Raw genomic sequence first — 17,768 nt, forward strand, 5'->3', positions numbered from 1 at the left:
AGACAGCCCTCTATTTGGTTATTATGTTTTGCTTTCGGACGTTGTGATGAAATGAAACACTAAGTACTATTTATTATTAGCATCTGGGTTTTTGTTGTGTAGCTAAACCTGCTGTCAGACTAAATAAATACAATTTCAGAAAAAAATCCTAAATAATAATTAGCATAAACTATAGAAGTTTCCTGGTATGGGTAGACGTGTCTAATTATGTCACATAACCTGTATTTAAAAAAACAACAATAGATGTCTTGATTAATCTGAAACGCCATGGCATTGGTCCAATTCCTAAGCAAACTCTTTCCCAGTTAAACGAGATTAGTTGCACTAAAACACTAGCTTGTTTCCCACTGACACATTCGCAACTCACTATTAAGTGTCCCTGTCATTTAACAGCGTTTTTTCTTTTCTTTTTTTTTTTCCGTTGAAGTCCTGAATGGCTAAAACTGCCTCTTTGTGAGATACTGTAATTTTATGACCATTGAATTATTATAATTATTGTGCTTTTCATCTTTTAATTGTATCATTTGTTCTGTATCGTTGATCATATCTGTGAGAATGAATAGTAGAGTGAACAATTTTCAAGTTTATAGTGCCAAATTGTTGTCAGGTAATACCAAGATCAAACATGAAAACACTGTAAGCAACAGTTGGGAAAGATAAACCAGTCCTGTAAAATAAGGATCACAGATATGCCTCTCTAAGGGTTTGAATCAAGCCCGAGACATTTGAATGAATTTCATTGAGAGAAGGGCATGCCTTTTCTTGCATGTATTTCACAAAATGAGCTCTGTGTGTTCATGAGCGGTACTTTTACGTGAAGATGACCTTGACGAGAATCCATAGAAGTGAACGGCTGCACACGCTGATTTTGGACAAAACCGTCATTCAGAGTCAATTAGAGCAAATCCCACTGCCCAGCATAAGCCATTGTTGTATCTCGGTACAAATGCCACCATTCACATTAATCCGAACTATCCACTATGCTAGTATTCCCATGTCAGCAGCTGCTCTTGGGTTGAGCTCACAGTATGGGTTGCGTTGTATTGATCATTCTGGATTTGATCTTCTCGTAAGCATGCAAACAAAAGGTTGTCCTCGGCGGATTCTCAGTTGTGATGTGTTAGAAAGTCTATCATGTGAAATGTGAGGCCATTGGCGACATACAGTGTAGAGGCTCTTGATGTAATGAAGCAAAGCTTGTGTAGCATCTGTAGGCTTTGTTAGTGAAGGCTCACAATGTCTTGTGCCCTTTTAGGGCGATTGATAGAGCTGTTGAGTAGTACACTAAAGTCTACATGTGCTATTTAGGCTGCAGCTGAAGTACCCTATCCAGAAATAAAAAGCTTTCATTATCTAGGTGAACAATGGCTGATGTGCATGGAGTAATTAACGATGCCAGAGAAAAGAGAGCTTCAGACTAGCTGATATTGTTGATTGATTGTTTCAGGCTAAATGAAACGTACAGACCATCTCGCATGATTAATATGGTGCCTTCCTGTGCGTTTAACATTTAAAGGGATAGTTCATCTGAAAAAGCTCATACAATGAAAGTCAATAGGGTCCAATCAGCGTTATTTTCGTATAGTTAAGATTATAGTTTTTTTTTGCATTTAATTAAATTTTTTTATTTAATATATGTAATTTAAATTATTACTTTTGTATTTCAAGTAATGACTATGTTTTTTTTATGGTTTTAGTTTTAGTTTCAGTTAAGTATAATAACCCTGTTTAGGGTTTGACTTTAACTATCTGGACAAAAACAGCGGAAACATTATTCAAAATATCTTCAACATGAATGTGAGTAAATGATGCCAGAATTTCCATTTTTGGGTCAACTATCCCTTTAAGAGAACGAGGTTGAGATCCCCACTAGAGCACTTATTTCTTAAAATTCATTTTGAGCGTACATAATTGAATAGGCCAAATTACCTTAAAAAAAATAAAATAAACAGAAACAAAATGAACTAAAAGCTGTTATTGCATTGTGCAAATGGAAATCTGAAATGTGGTACATTTACACGCCATTGTCAAATACACATACACAAGGGTTATCTGTTACAATTCCAGATCTTGGTTTTGATTAACTGTAATCCGAAACATGTCAGGGACAGATAAATCTGTACAAAGGATAAAGTTGAGTTGTATATAAGCACAATGATGTCCCATTTCAGGCACTAGAATAGTCTATGTCTTGGATTTGACATAAACCTAGTTGGGACATTTGGGAGATGTGTGCACAATCAAATAGCCTGTCGGTTGATGGATTACTGTGTATAGATTTGCATGTGATGACAAATTATTGTTTAGCGAATCCAAAACGAAGCACCAAATCATAGATATTTTTTTGTGTGAATCCGAGAATGAAAAGAAATAGACTTGGTACTAAAATATTGTAAAGTATTTTAACGGAGTCTGTTATTTTAGAAGTAATGCTTTGCTGACTTGATAAGATTTTCATGGACAAAAATAATTATTTCTATTGCTGGGTATATTTAGATGAAAAAGGAAATATATATTAATGTGCAAATTTCCTTGTAGAAAAAAAAATCTGTAAAAAAATCTGCTTGACTAATTACTCAGTCAAAAAAGAGAGAGCGAGGCGAGCTTTCTGAACGTTTGTTTGTTTACCTGGATCTCTTTGTTCTAGATCTACTGAGCCTTGAGGGACCAACTAATCTAAACATTTATTTTCATGTTATGTTTTTCCAACTAGTCAATAAAGAATGATGCATTATGACTTTGCCTGAGTCCTTTTCGTTTTTATTTCATCTCAAGATCAAGAGATTGTCGACTCTCTCCGGCAAACTGCTATCTACACCTGTCTATGTTCCATCCTGCCGTTCTCCATCTTAGGCGCTGAAATATCCCTGTGGGAACATCAAATATTCATATCAGCCAAGCTAATAAATTAAAGATGGCTGTACAGTCATTATGATTCTAAATCAATAGCAACCCCTGGTAACCAGGGAGAATGGGAAAGGGCCTTTACTCTTGTGATAGTGGCTATCAATCATCTGCACGACAACGCGAACAATGACACCACTGACACATCCTATTTATACATGTTCCTGTGCTGTACTGAATGTTCCTCATCTGAATTGAAGATGACCAACCCAATGGATGTCATAGGCGTTTGCGATTCATCTCTCCATTGGGGACCGGATGTTTGATTGTGATTCAATTTATCATTAAAATTTGAGGCTAAACACTCATCACTGGGGTGTACAAAGATGATGCTGTGAGGGAAGATAAAGAGGAAAAAAAAAACACCGACCAATTCTAGATATTTTTTGTCAAACAAGCATATTCCTAACCCTATCACTAACCTCAACTCTAACCATTGACTACCAAAAGTCAATTGGAAACAGTGCTTGAAATGGGCCGGCATTCAATTTCTTGATAAAAAATGTTACTCAAGCCCCAACTCTAAAATCTGATTGGTCGATTGGAATGTTGTTCCAGGACCAACAGGAAGACATCCTGCTTTCACATACTTTACGACCATTAAAAAAGTTTGAATTTAATTCGGATGTACTACATACGCCATGTTGTCATTGTCATGTGACCTGCCAGTGTCAGTTGGGTCACTTCACTGCCATTCACAAATCCTCTCCTGTGGTCTCACTGGATAGTAAAGTGTCCATTGAATGGGCACTTCAGAATCTCACCCGAAGTAAAACACCATCCAAGAACTGTCTTATGAATACTGTGAATTCAGACTATTTTGTACATACTGTTTTTCACCTTCTAAATAGTTAGCAAGTATGTAATTTTGGACAAAGTTCAAGCATGTGGACTGTTCAGGGCTAAAAAGGACAACAAAAAGCTCTGCAGTCTGTTAAAGGTCCTTTGAAATTGTTTGACAAGCACTGTTCTATGTTGATGTATTTCTTATTCAAATTAGTTTGGGTTGGCCTTGTCTCTGCTTCCATTGCTATCGAAATTTATTCAAGTTTTCTAGACAGAAATTGGACATGAAGCCCTCTCAAGTCGTATTTAAGATTAGGAAACTCTGGTTAAATTTGCTAAGTTGGGCTGGCCATCAACTTTAAACATGGCGGAAGACAAAACCATTTCTGTAGTGTATGTTTGATAACAGTCATTTCATATTTCCATATATAAATAACCATTTTTTTGCTTTTTGTATGCATTTGAATTAATCTGCTGTCCTCAATGATTTCTATTCTTTCCATCAACGAAGCACTTGAACCCGACAAACTCGTAATTACGACATCAAAAGTGGGAAATAGGACATTTCCGATAGTAGGGTAAACGTACCTATTAAGCTCAAGTACCCATTAAGCACACTACCATCTTGGAGCTCAGATTATAAAAAGAAACAGCAATGTATTATCCTATTTGATGTATTAACCAATTGATGTGTTTGTTACTATATACCTCCTGTAATTTTAAACCAATCAGACCATTGCACACTGAGATATGTGTGTCCATGTGTTCACACTGTCTGGCGGCTATTTTCAAAGCTGTCTGAAAACTTTCACCAGAAGAGGAGCCCCTCAGATGTGCATTTTTTATATGTTTAAGCCTTTATTTTGAAGAAGTACATCTTCTTATTGCAAAATTAAGAGATTAATGTTTAGACTTTTGAATATTATAACCTGGAACCTGGATGTGGGAAATAATTACAGTTAGATCTAAAAGATAGTTTTAGCAACATAGCCCAGATGCTACGAACATAGCTAGCTTACTAGCTGTATAAGATTGTGTGCTACATTAATATATTACTTCACAGGAATTAATGGCTTGTACTTTTAAATCCATAATATTATAATTTTACATTTTATTGATAGTCTGTGGTTTTAAACTGCTGTAATTTTTAAAGAATTCATATTATTGTTAGGTGAGCTTAAAGGGTGCACTACTATGACAATCACACAGCTTCAGTGTGACATCAATTAGAAAAAGCATAATTTCATAGATATTGTCTATAATAGTTGTTCATATTAAAATTGGTATAAACTTAATACATTACCTAGATTATTAATTTAGCTAAATATTTTCCTTTAAATTTTAATTTAATATTTATTAATTAAAAAATGTTTTTGCTCCAATTAAGCACAGTGTGTGCTCCCTTTAAGCTCACCCACATTAAACGTCTATGTAAATACTTAATAATCAGAATTTAAATATTAACTGATGGTTGTCACTATGTTAATCTTCAAAAAAATGATTAATAAACTTATTTTCACAGTCTTAAGATGACAAAAGCTAGACGAAACTATAGTGTATGCCCAAAGATGAAAGAGGCATGTCATACAAAGAAGGAGCCATCAGAAACCTGTCGTATCTGTCCAAGAAGTTTGGAGTAGACAGGAAAGCTCTGACCCAGAGAGTTAAAGGGATACTCCACTTTTTTTGGAAATAAGCTCATTTTACAACTCCCCCAGAGTTAAACAGTTGAGTTTTACCGTTTTCGAATCCATTCAGCCGATCTCCGGGTCTGGCGGTACCACTTTTAGCATAGCTTAGCAAATGAATTGAACCGGACAAGACCATTAGCATCTCTCTCAAAAAAATTACCAAAGAGTTTCGATATTTTTCCTATTTAAAACTTGACTCTTCTGTAGTTACATCGTGTACTAAGACGGACGGAAAATGAAAAGGTGCGATTTTGAGAGTATAGTTCCTAGCCATATCAGCCTAGAAAATTTAAACTTTACATTTTCTGTCGGTCTTATTACACGATGTAACTACAGAAGAGTCGAGTTTTAAATAGGAAAAATATCGAAACTCTTTGGTCATTTTTTTGAGAGAGATGCTAATGGTCTTGTCCGGTTCAATTCATTATGCTAAGCTATGCTAAAAGTGGTACCGCCAGACCCGGAGATCGGCTGAATGGATTCGAAAACGGTAAAACTCAACTGTTTAACTCTGGGGGAGTTGTAAAATGAGCCAATTTCCAAAAAAAGTGGAGTATCCCTTTAAGGAGCACATTGGTTTGTTTTGTTATTTGATTTTTCAATATGGGTTACATAGCTGAACGTGGACTAGTCTAGATGTTGCAATGAGTTTGAATGACACGTCACTATGAATAGGATAGGCTACCTGATCAAATTGAATGCCTTGTTGCTTGATTTTAGTGTTCTGTTTTTTTGTGATTGACTCTGTACCTTCAAATAAAACTTTTTTCAATTATTCCTTAAAAAGGTTGTTTAAAATAAACAAGATTTTTTAATAAAACTTGTTGTGAGCTTATTGGGAACAGGGGTGTGCTTAAAGGGTACAAAATGTACCCATTAAGCACAGCCAGACTTTTTATATTTAATGATGTACATCTTAATTGAAATACTTTTGTCATTTAAAATAAAATGAAATATTATAGTGTGAGAGATTAATATTTTATTTTAAAATAACTTCTTGTACTAAAACCAATATCTTGTGCACTAAAAATGTCTCAATGTAGATTTTGGTGAGCTTAATAGGTACGTTTACCCTACATGAAGTCAACATTAATATCCAACAAATACAAAGTTCTGTCATGAAACTCTAGATGGTGCAAGGTAACCTGCTCGCAATCACATCATTTTCTATAGGGCACAGCTGATTGGTTCCTGCTACATCAGTAGCCAATGAGCTTGCATGCTCAACCTTTAAAGGTGAACTAAATAACTATTTTACCTTAACCGAACAGCTTCGGAGTCATTGGAATAGTTATAGGACTTTTTTCGGGTTGAATGGTGGTCGTCTCGCACCCCCCAAGCGCCTGTGAACCGAAAAACCACCCTTGCAACTTTGGGCCGGCGGGCCGGCGGCCTCAGCGTCAGGAAGTTTTGCGTGATATCAGGTCTCGCGATGTAACGAATTGCTTTACGGCAAAAAAATCTGCAAAAATTCTGTCATTATTGCGCTCCCTCACGCTGTTCGACCCCGAATGAAGAAGACGTTTTAAAGAATGTCCCATCTGCTTTGATGTCGTTGATCAACTAGCCTCTGGTATCTGAGAGTCACCAATGAGTTTTTCGACAGTGTTGTCAAATATCTATTCCGAAGCTGTAGGGGGAGCTCTATAGAGAAACCTGCGAGCAAAAAGCGAGAATACAGCGAAGAAATTCCCGAAACTGCATAGCCCTGCTTTAAATACTTGGTTGGCATTTGCCTTAGCAGTGCAGCATGATTTCAGAAACCCTCCACCATCCCCAGCTCCACCTGTATAAATCTGCTATGTCTAATTCATGTATGCTATATTGTACAGCAGCAGCATGTCTTACTTGCTCACAGCAGTGTGTCTGTGTATGTATTGGCAGTAGCAAGTCCCGAATTTGATCAACAGCAGAAGCAGCGTAGCAGATCTATTCCGCCAAGACCAATATATCAACATTATCATGCCTATTAACATGCCAAACACTCAGAGAGTTGTCCTGACAGTATTCTAGTTTATGTCACAAAACATGAATCATAATTTGCTACTTGCTAGTTGGATGTAGTACTAGAGGAAGGGACATTCTCTTTGTAGAGTGAATTTGATTGGTTAAAAATCTGTGCAGTGCAGGATGACATCATCAATATCATCACAATTTTTGGTCCACTTTCCTGGAGGAGAAAGATTGTACAGTTTAAATTGCTTATATCTGCCAAGACTTAAGTAGCATGCTAGATAATAAACATTGCCCTTTAAATCTTATTTGAGTAGTATAGTTTCTGCATGGTCACACATGTAATTTATTGCATTTTAAGCTAATTGAAACCTCATTCAGTACTTCGGCATAAAAGCTTAGAGAAGAAAAAAGACTTGTCTCACCCTTCGGAGCTTGGCACTCATTAGGATGACTGTACCCTGTGAAGCGTGCTTGGTGTACATATGCACCGCTCGAGGCTACAGAATATGATGTGCTTCTCATCATCATAGTGACAGCACATATGGTTTCAGTGGAAAGGCGCCTTCTAACGCTATCATTTTGTAGCTTCTACTAAGAGCACACTGCTCTTGCAGACTTATCTGCGCATGTAATTTATTCTTAAAATGGAAGCGTCAACTGTGCCTACAAACTGAAATCACAGGAACAAATGGTGCCTGAAACATCTCTGCTTTGTGAAACAATATCCTGTGCAATCCATTAAGCAGAGATGGCCAGTGAGTCACCAGCAATGGACAAATTAATGGAGATGAAATATAACTCACTCACCACCCCATCCCATCAACAGACAGAATGGTACTCTGAAAAGCATCATCATTTCAATTGCCCCATTCCCTTCTACGAGGGAAAGAGAGCTAGAGAGATAAAATGCGTGGGAGACACCGATGACTCAGACAGGATAAGACACACTTTTATCAGAAGGTCACTCAGGCTCTCCTCTCCAATTAAGCCGTGCTGAAAATGTTAAAAACTGGTTACTGGACTTTTCTACGTACCAGACTTCAGAATGTATGTGCCAAATGATCCGGTTCCCACAGGAAAGAAAAATCAGAACTGAGATCTCTTTTGTATCTCATTTGTTTTTCCTAGACAGCAATCAGATGAGATTTACTCCTTAAAGGTCCCATATTGTTCACCTTTCTGAAGTTTTATTTTAGGTTTTGATGTCCTTAAGAGTATATATTTGTGGTATAAGTACCAAAAACCATCTCAATATATTTTTACAGCTCCTTTTTCAGGAGCTCTGCCAAGAACAGGGGTGCGTTTCCCGAGAGCATCGTTGGCCAACTATGGTCGCAAGTTCATCGCAATGTCCATTGAACTCTATTGGTAACGAGGGAACTTGCGACCATAGTTGGCTAACGATGCTTTCGGGAAACGCACCCCAGGTCGATTTTGGCCTGTCTACTTAATATTCATGAGCCTCTCTTCTGATTGGCCTGTTGTTTTCTGAGTGACGCACGGCCAGGCCAACCACGAGTGACTAGGGTCATGTATGCTGTAAAAAACCTGTAATGATGGTGATAAATTATTTGTTATTAGAGCATAAACATTGGGACCTTTAAGTCTCCTGCTTATGCGATGTCTCTAGAAAAAGATAACAGAAATCTCATGTGTGTCTCCTCTAGAGTTTTAGAGATCTCAACAATGTCCCTCGTTTTGCTCAGCCAATAAGTCTGCAGTCAAAAGTCAGTTATTTAGATATAAAATGTCTCAAATATGTTATCTATATTCATTATATGTATAATATTGTTATTATTTTACATGCATTCAGATATTTCTCTTCGAATTAGACCACATTATTAGAGCTGAATATACACAGTCCTGGTCAGAACTATTGGCACCCTTGGTAAATATGAACAAAGAAGCCTGTGAAAATATATCTGCTTTTTCAACAACAAAAAAATCTAACCTTTCATTGAAGTAAAACAGTGTAAAATGGGGAGGAAATCTCATTATGAAATACCTTTTTTATTCCATACTTTTTGCACCCTCCTTTTGCCACGGTAACAGTTCTGAGTCTTCACTATAATGCCTGATGAGGTTGAAGATCAGAGACCATTCCTCCATACAGAATCTCTCCAGATCCTTCAAATTCCTAGGCCCATGTTGGTGCTTCTCCTCTTCAGTTTTCTATTGGGTTCAGATCAGGGGACTGGAATGCTCATGGCAGAAGCTTCATTTTGTATTACTCAATGACCCATTTTTGTGCTGATTTTTAAGTTTGTTTTGGATCGTTGTCCTGATGGAAGATCCAACCACGGCCCAATATAAAGGCGCTTTTCCACTACACAGTAGCCTACCAGCTCGCCTCGACTCGGCTTTGTTTGGTTTTCCACTGTGTAAAAGTTGTACCTGTACCTGCTTCCAGGTAGGCTACTTTTTTTCGTACCACCTCTGGCGAGGTTCTAAGCGAGCTGAGGCGATACTAAAATGTGACGTGAAAACACGGCAAACTGCTGATTGGTCAGAGAGAATCGTCACTATTCACTGCGTCATCATTGCACGCGCCAGACGGAGTATCCTGAATAAAAAACAGCAAAAACAAAAACATCCCAAAACAGGATACACTCGATTTCCTCCATTGTCCTGTGTGTGTGTGTCTCGCGTAGAAGATTAAGTCACGGCAGTTTCCTGCGGCGTCTCTATGACGACCAGGTACTATTGTGGAGGTACTATCTGCAATGGAAAACGGAGCGAAAAGCGAGCCGAGACGAGGCGAGTCGAGTCGTGCTGGGGTGGGTTTCCCGAAAGCATCGTTGGCCAACTATGGTCGCAAGTTCATCGCAATGTCCATTGAACTCTATTGGTAACGACGGAACTTGCGACCATAGTTGGCCAACGATGCTTTCGGGAAACGCACCCCTGGTAATGGAAAAGCGCCATAAGATTTCTAGCAGAGGCTGTCAGGTTTTTATTTTATCTGTTGGGATTTGCTAGAATCATGATACCATGTATCTGAACAAGAAGTCCAGCACCTCCAGCAAAAAAATAGGCCCACAACATTACAGATCCGTATATTTAATTGTGGGGATGGGGTACTTTTTATCCCTGTTTGCACCAAACTCATCTGCCATTTACCATTTTCCAAGGGTGCCAATAATTCTGACTACAGTGTCTTTTATTTCTCTTAAGGAATTTTAGAAGAAAGAGACATACAATAATGACAAACAATTGAAACAGAACTGAGTAAGGAAAGAGCAACCTTTGTCTTATCTCTTCCTTTGTCTTATCTTTCCTGCATTCGTTCTGACGTCACATAAAGTAAAAAAAAAAAAAAAAAAAAAAAACTTGGAATCAGATAAAACACGGATGGACTTTCAGATAAGTCTGTAACTTGAAAACCTTACTGATTGTTTGTGCATTTCCCCCCAGACATGAGATGCTAATGCTTCCTGCTATGCTATCCCCAACCCTTTTTTTACATTCAACATGATGAATGGTAATAGCTGCACAGGGAGCATGATGTGAGGTGATTTTAGCAGATGCTTTCCTAAGGGGCCGGGTGGGCAGAGGAAAGTGGGAACTTGTTAAGAGATTGTGCTGGTGCTTATGAATGAGTCATAGGGAGTGTAGCCCACATGAATGGGCAGGTGCCACTGCGATGGAGAAAGAAACAGAAAGAGACAAAAAGAGAGAGAAAGAGAGATGAGGGGGGAGACCGAGAGGTGTGGAAAGAGACATAGATAGAGAGAGACAGATCCCTGGAAAGCTGATTAGGATCCAGCTCATGCCCACACATCCACCCACACACTCTCCCTCCTCCGCTTCTCTTCCTCCTCTTATGAGGATGATGAACGTAGGGTTCCTCTTGTCTGCGTCCACCTCCATAACAGCCCTGTTGCGTCATCCTCCTGTCATAGTCTGTATCTGTTGTGGTGAAAAATAAATATAAAAATAATCTAAAGAAAGCACAACCACATAAACGTTTATTCAGTGAGTAATGTTTCACATAAAAAGCCTTATACATTTTATGAATCTGCCGATGGAAATTGTAAGCTTAATCATGTAGAAAAGCAATCTTAGAACGCCTTTCCCCAATAAATCACATGATTTGAGGAATCATTCATGTCTGTGGTACAATCAACTTCAGCAATACGCTGCATGATTTGGAGGGTAAAAAATATTTTTTTTTTGCTGTGCTTGTTGAACTTGTGATTATATATACTTAAATTAGTGCCGTTAAATCGATTAATCGCATCTAACACAGTTTGTATATTTATATATATATGTGTGTGTGTATATGTATAATCGATATATATATATATATATATATATATGTGTGTGATATATATATGCAATATATATATGCGATAATGCGATATAATATATATATATATATATATATATATATATATATATATATATATATATATATATCATGATTTATAGATTTAACGGCAGAAATATAAATATTACTATAATAATAGTAATAATAGTAATTGTTGTTGTTATATTACTATTATTATTAATAATAAAAAATACTAAATATTTATTTTGTAATATTTCCCTGTAAAATAAAAAGTATTATGTAATTATTAAGTATTAAGTATTATTAAGAAAAATAATGTTATAATAATAGTAATTTTATTTTACAGTACAACTGTAAAATTACAGTATTAATATTCATGGCTGCCTTCATTTCTTCGTTTTCGAACTTTAAACGGTCAAGCTTTTATTTTGGCAGAAAACTACAGAGAGCCCTTAAAGCTTTTTTTGTTGTTGTTGACAACACCCAGTTTATAATCACTTTAATCACTCATTACAAGTTTGGGAATATAGTTGGTGTATGCTGCGTTCCCAAATGCACATTATAAGTGACCCAAACTCTCTGAGACACTGAAAACACTGTTATCATGAGCTGCTCATGTGTAAATAAACACAGTGCTGCGCTTCACTCCGAAACATGCAGCCCATATATTTCTGAGCGCTCTTTATTACTTAGACTCACAAAAATAAAACAAAATCTGCAATGAATATGAGTTGCTTGATAACATTGGCCATGAGTTATTAGCCTGTCTAGCGCAAACAGCAGTGTCCTTCTGTCATGTGTACTGTCATTTAAATGCAATTGACCTCTGCGCCTGTCAGAAGAATGACAAAGAAAGGCCGTGTTGAAAGAAAGACACGAGGGAGGGGGGAGGGGGGGTACACATTCTATTGTAGAAGTGTGACTATTCCGCTTGCTGCAGAATGACTCACAGTTGCCATGGAAACTTTACCACTCACCACTTTCTAATCGGCTATTTCAACAGCCTGACGGAGAGAGCCAGAGCTGAGTAAAATGCTTCATGCCGGAAATAATCAACGCACAGCGCTGGACAAAAATGGTGCTGCGACAGAAACTCTAACTTAATGTCACTTTTTGACAGGTGTTTGAACACAAATGGAACTGGAATGATGGCATGAACTTACTGGAGTCTTAAATAGGTAATATTGATAATACTTGGAAACTGGAGCAACTGAAATTTTTTCTAGACATTATGCAACAGAGGGTGTTTGTTGTGGTTTAGTTCGAGTCTACTTGAAACTGGTTCGGAGCTAAAAGTATGTGCCATCGAATGTGTAGTGATTGATATGTTTTTTTGTTTTTTTTTTTAATATTGTATTTATGTATATTTATTGTTTTGGATATATTGTATGGCGAAGCCAGAGGCCATTTTTCACAACGGGGATTATAAAATAAACTAAACTAAAACTAAAAGCACATCAATTTTGTAACAATGACAATATAGGTTCGTTTGAACATTCATCTTTGGACTCCGCAGAACACAATCACCACCTTAATATACAATCAAAATGATCATTGTTCCATGATTATATGAATACAAACAAGCATTATTCAAACCCAAGGTAAGCTTTTATTTATCAAAACAGGACATTGAGTTCCCAGAAATAAAATGTATTTTCAGGAACAAATGAATCAATCTAGATTTCTTGCTATTTACAAGGAAAATGACACTCTTTAAAGACTGCATGCTCATTTGTAGAGAAAATCAAGCCTAGATTGGTACACATAATGACGTTTAATGGGTTGGCCCTGTCTGACCTCGAAAGCCTTCATTTTAGATGATCAACTGAGAAATATACGAATACACTAGCAAAATGAACTATTTTTTTCAATTTGAATGGACCATTGCAGAGGTCTCCAATTAGCAGATTGAGGTGTAGGAGACAAGACTACAAATAACCTTGAATGAAATACTTTCAATTCTACACTGGATAAATGAGCAGGCTTAAGGCCCGTTCACACCAAGGACGATAACTAGAAAGATAACGATAAAGATATAAATCTAAAAATCGTTCTCCATATTAAAGAATAACAGAGTTCACAACTATAACGATAAAGATATTAGGAACGATATCGTTGGGATCACTTTCAGAACGATTTTTTTTTCCAGCTGTCGAACGATAAAACACTGACAGCCAATCAGAATCCATTCTAATTTAAAGCTCTCGCGCGTTTAAAATGGATCTGGATCATCTGGGCGCGTGCGTGCTTAGAATAAAAAGACCGTTATCGGTCGTTGGTGTGGACGCATATAGTTATCTTTATCGTTATCTTTATAGTTATCGTGCTTGGTGTGAACGGGCCTTTATTCTGGCTGTATAGAGTGTAAAATTTTGGGTCAAATACATTATTTATATTTGATTGTTTATTTTAGATCAGTGTTGTTATTGTTAACTAAAACCAAAGCCATATAGAGTATAAGTTGCTGTTAAGTACAATCTACTTGGATGTTTAAGTAATTTCAACTTAAATTACATTGAATTGACTTTAAAAAATTAGTTGAATCTTGTATAACTTATAAAAAACTTTTAATAACTTTTGGTGAGTTAAAGCAATGTAAAAACATATGTTGTCAAAACTTATTAATCATATAATTTTTTACTGTGTATACAGTAGATGTACAAACTTAAACTTAAATGAAAATTAGGAATGTTGCCTTAAGTTGGAGATTCAGTTGCATTGTTGCACTAAAACTGACCCTGTAAAACCTCTTGCTGTTTTATTATATGTGAGATCCTGCCTGTCTGCAGTTAATAATAACTTAGAGACAAAAGTGAGACCCTGCTGTCTTTCTTAAATTGAAGAGATTCATTTTAATATATACAGTGTTTGCCCAACTTCACTTTGAGAGTTTAAAATTGATACCGTTTCAGTCACAGCAGCAGTTGCTGACAATCCGTGCGTCGTGACCTCAAAGAAAAAGTCTTTTAGCCAGCTCTCGATGTTATACAAACTATGACTAATATTGCATTTACCTATTATTCACCAGGGAATAAAGCTCAATGTTTTATCCAATCAGACGCCATACATAAATGGTGGAATAATGCCTGCCCGAAATGGTGTATGCTTTGTTACAAACCTCAAGCAAACGGATACAAAGAATTCAAGGATCATTGAAAAAAGCAAGGACAATCTCAAGCACAAATCTAAGAAAGAGAAGGCAGAGAGAAAATGAAATAAACCCAGTGAACATCTATCCATCAAATAATTTAATTTAAGTGGTGTAATGTAGGTTTTTCTGTTAATGTAGGTTTGTCGCAGTTATAGTTTTTTAGTTTAACAGAAGGTGCTCAGAGGCTGCGGTGTTTTCTCAGTTTAACCCAAACTGATTGGCCCAGCAGATGTCCTTGTACGTTTGAAAAGAAACTATTCATGCCAATAGATGAAATTGTCCAAGGAGAATAGATTAGCATATTTAGCATTAAAATAAACAGAAGTGAGTCACGTTTTGAAGTATCATCATACCGAGGAACAATTTGTCCTTTATTTACAAGCGGCAAAGGTAGGTAATGAGCATTTTTTTTTACCATATGGTCTCTAACGTCAGCAACAAAAGGAATTAACTATGTGCACGGAATGTGTGTATATATTTATGTTCCCTAACCATTACCTTGTAACAATAAATGCAAGAACTTTGCCGTTTCACTGTGATTCATCAGACCTTGCTTTGTCCCAAAAGGATGCAAATACAGTGTAAGGTCAGAGCTTCTGGATGAGGAATTCACATAACAGCTGATTCACTCAGACAACATGGTCTTTATGAATATGTAAAAGACCATACCTGATCCATGTTAATCATGCCGAATGTAAATTTCAGCTTCGCAAATGTGCAAACAAGGGATGGGACCATATATTCCATGGCAAAAGAACATTAAAAGGATATAGACACATTCTGTGCATACACACAATAACTTTGTGCTTAATGATGTGCCTCAAGACAACGACGTTTTCTCAAAGAAGCTATTAAATATGCATATGTAACAGCATGGCGCATACATCCTACGGTAAATCCCCTTAACGCTGATATCTGCATGGAGCTGTGCTGTTAATTTTAAAGACCTGTCTGCCCTTTTGGTTGTTTAAATATTTATAAAGGTTTTTTTTTCTTCTTTCAACCTTTGGCTCATATCCTGCTTCATGTTGTGTACTGATGTGATTGAAGGGTAATTTATTTCATAGAGGAGTAAATAACGACTTTATCCTTCATTATTCTGAGTAATGGTAATGGAGTTTTAGAGTGAGTAGCATGAACGCTATCGATGAAACAAGGATTGACTGGAAATAGTGAATATTAGGACTTTTTTAAACAATAGGCTCTATGCACGAACGCTGCTGACATATTTCCGGTAGGATCTCAGCCGGCATCTTTACTTCCGCATAGCGCATTCTATAGGACAATTCACTTTAATAAAATTCATTTTCTCAGAAACGGAGACAACGATTTTAGAAACTGATTCGCTAGTCGGATTTCGCGTGATATGAGAGAATACTCACCCTCAAAGTTGTCGATGTAGCTCGAAATTTTTAATTTAAAGAACTTCTCTTTCTTACTCATATGTGTGACAGTTAACTGCCTCACAATATTGTTTACATCATTCCTGTTAACCGCTGGAAGTTCTTGTAAACAGAGGGTGTAATTTGCCATTATCTCCACCGAATGCAAAAAAATGGCTTCTGACGCAGCACTGGATGTAACTGGGTGGGCTGAGACAAAACGCGGAAGCGATCGTGCATAGAGCCTATTCTGGTTGCTTAACTCATCCATTAACGAGTAGTTTGAGGAAGAAATATTTGGGGGGAAAAAGAAATCCTATCCTGTTTCTAAATAGTGTAAATGCTCTGAATGGGATATTTTCAATAAATAGCCTATTAAACAACGAAGATAAGAAATGTTGTAACATATTGTATTAATTCCTTTATTTGTATAAAATATTACAGTCACACTTTTAGATTAGAATCCAATATTCACTAGTAACTATGACTTTTGCCTCAATTAGTAAGTAAGGTAGTTGTTAAGTTTAGGTATTGGGTAGAATTAAGAGATGTAGAATATGGTCATGCAGAATAAGGCATTAAAATGTGCTTTATAAGTATAAACAGCCAATATCCTAGTAATATACATGCTAATATAAGCAACTAGTTATTAGTGAGAATTGGACCCTAATATAAAGTGTTGCAAACATTACAGACAAAACTCATAATGTGTATCTTTAATGTAATATAGGCTAAACAACCAATTGCAACAGGGTATCGGTTCCCTTTCAAAGTAGGACTTTGACGTGGTGTCATGAAGTTGACACTGTGCAGCGTCACCGGTGTCTGAACATGTGTACCAAACATGGCAATTTTATTGGCCGACGACAGTCAATGGCGTCATGAGCGGAGCACCTGTGAGTATAAGAGGGCGCCTGCAAAATACATCAATGATCTGAAGAAAGCTCTGTTTACTTTTGTCCTTCTTTTCGAGGGGCAATCGTCTATGCCTGCTGAGGCAGTGCGGTGGCTATACATTTGTGGTGTTCGCATGGCTGAACTGGCTGAGTAGTTCGGGGAAGCAGTGACTTTTTTTCCAGCTCCTCAAGCTTGTTCAAGTGATCTATTGGATCTCTGATCCAGCAGAAAGCATGTGAATGATGTCACGCATGTGGTGGAGTAATAACTACTTTTAATGAATCTGTTTGAGATCGAATTAATGCTAGATGTTTTGCTTTAAATTACAGACATGGCATCTGAGGAACATTTTTCATGCAAACAAGAAACTATGCCACAGGTTGAGAGCTGTCGTTCCAACCACACAACTTTGCTATGATGTTTGCGAATGTTTATTGGAAGTGTGGTTTCGGGAAACACAGACTCTTTAAACTATGCTGATAACAACGGAACTTGCGACCATAGTTGGCTAACAATGCTTTCGGGAAATGCACCCCTGGATGGAGTTATGGATGATGAACCTAGCTGAATGGAGAAGTTGTGTTGTAGTGTTGGGTTGGCCGGGACCACAAGCAGCTCAAGGTTTAGTTGAAGGTGGTGGTCCTTCATCCAGCAAGAAATGTCTGTCAGGCAGGCTGAGATGCGAGCAGCTACCGTTGGATCCTCTGGTT

General features: G+C 37.1%; 1 protein-coding gene across 1 annotated transcript in view; it reads left to right on the forward strand.

The window, feature by feature from the left end:
• Positions 1–17,768, forward strand: part of LOC308701739 (interferon-induced protein 44-like) — a 226,867-nt gene that overhangs the window by 168,246 nt on the left and 40,853 nt on the right. The gene's annotated exons all lie outside the window — the stretch shown is intronic.

Source organism: Scardinius erythrophthalmus, assembly GCF_964197995.2.
Source record: "Scardinius erythrophthalmus genome assembly, chromosome: 14".
Lineage (NCBI taxonomy): Eukaryota > Metazoa > Chordata > Actinopteri > Cypriniformes > Leuciscidae > Scardinius > Scardinius erythrophthalmus.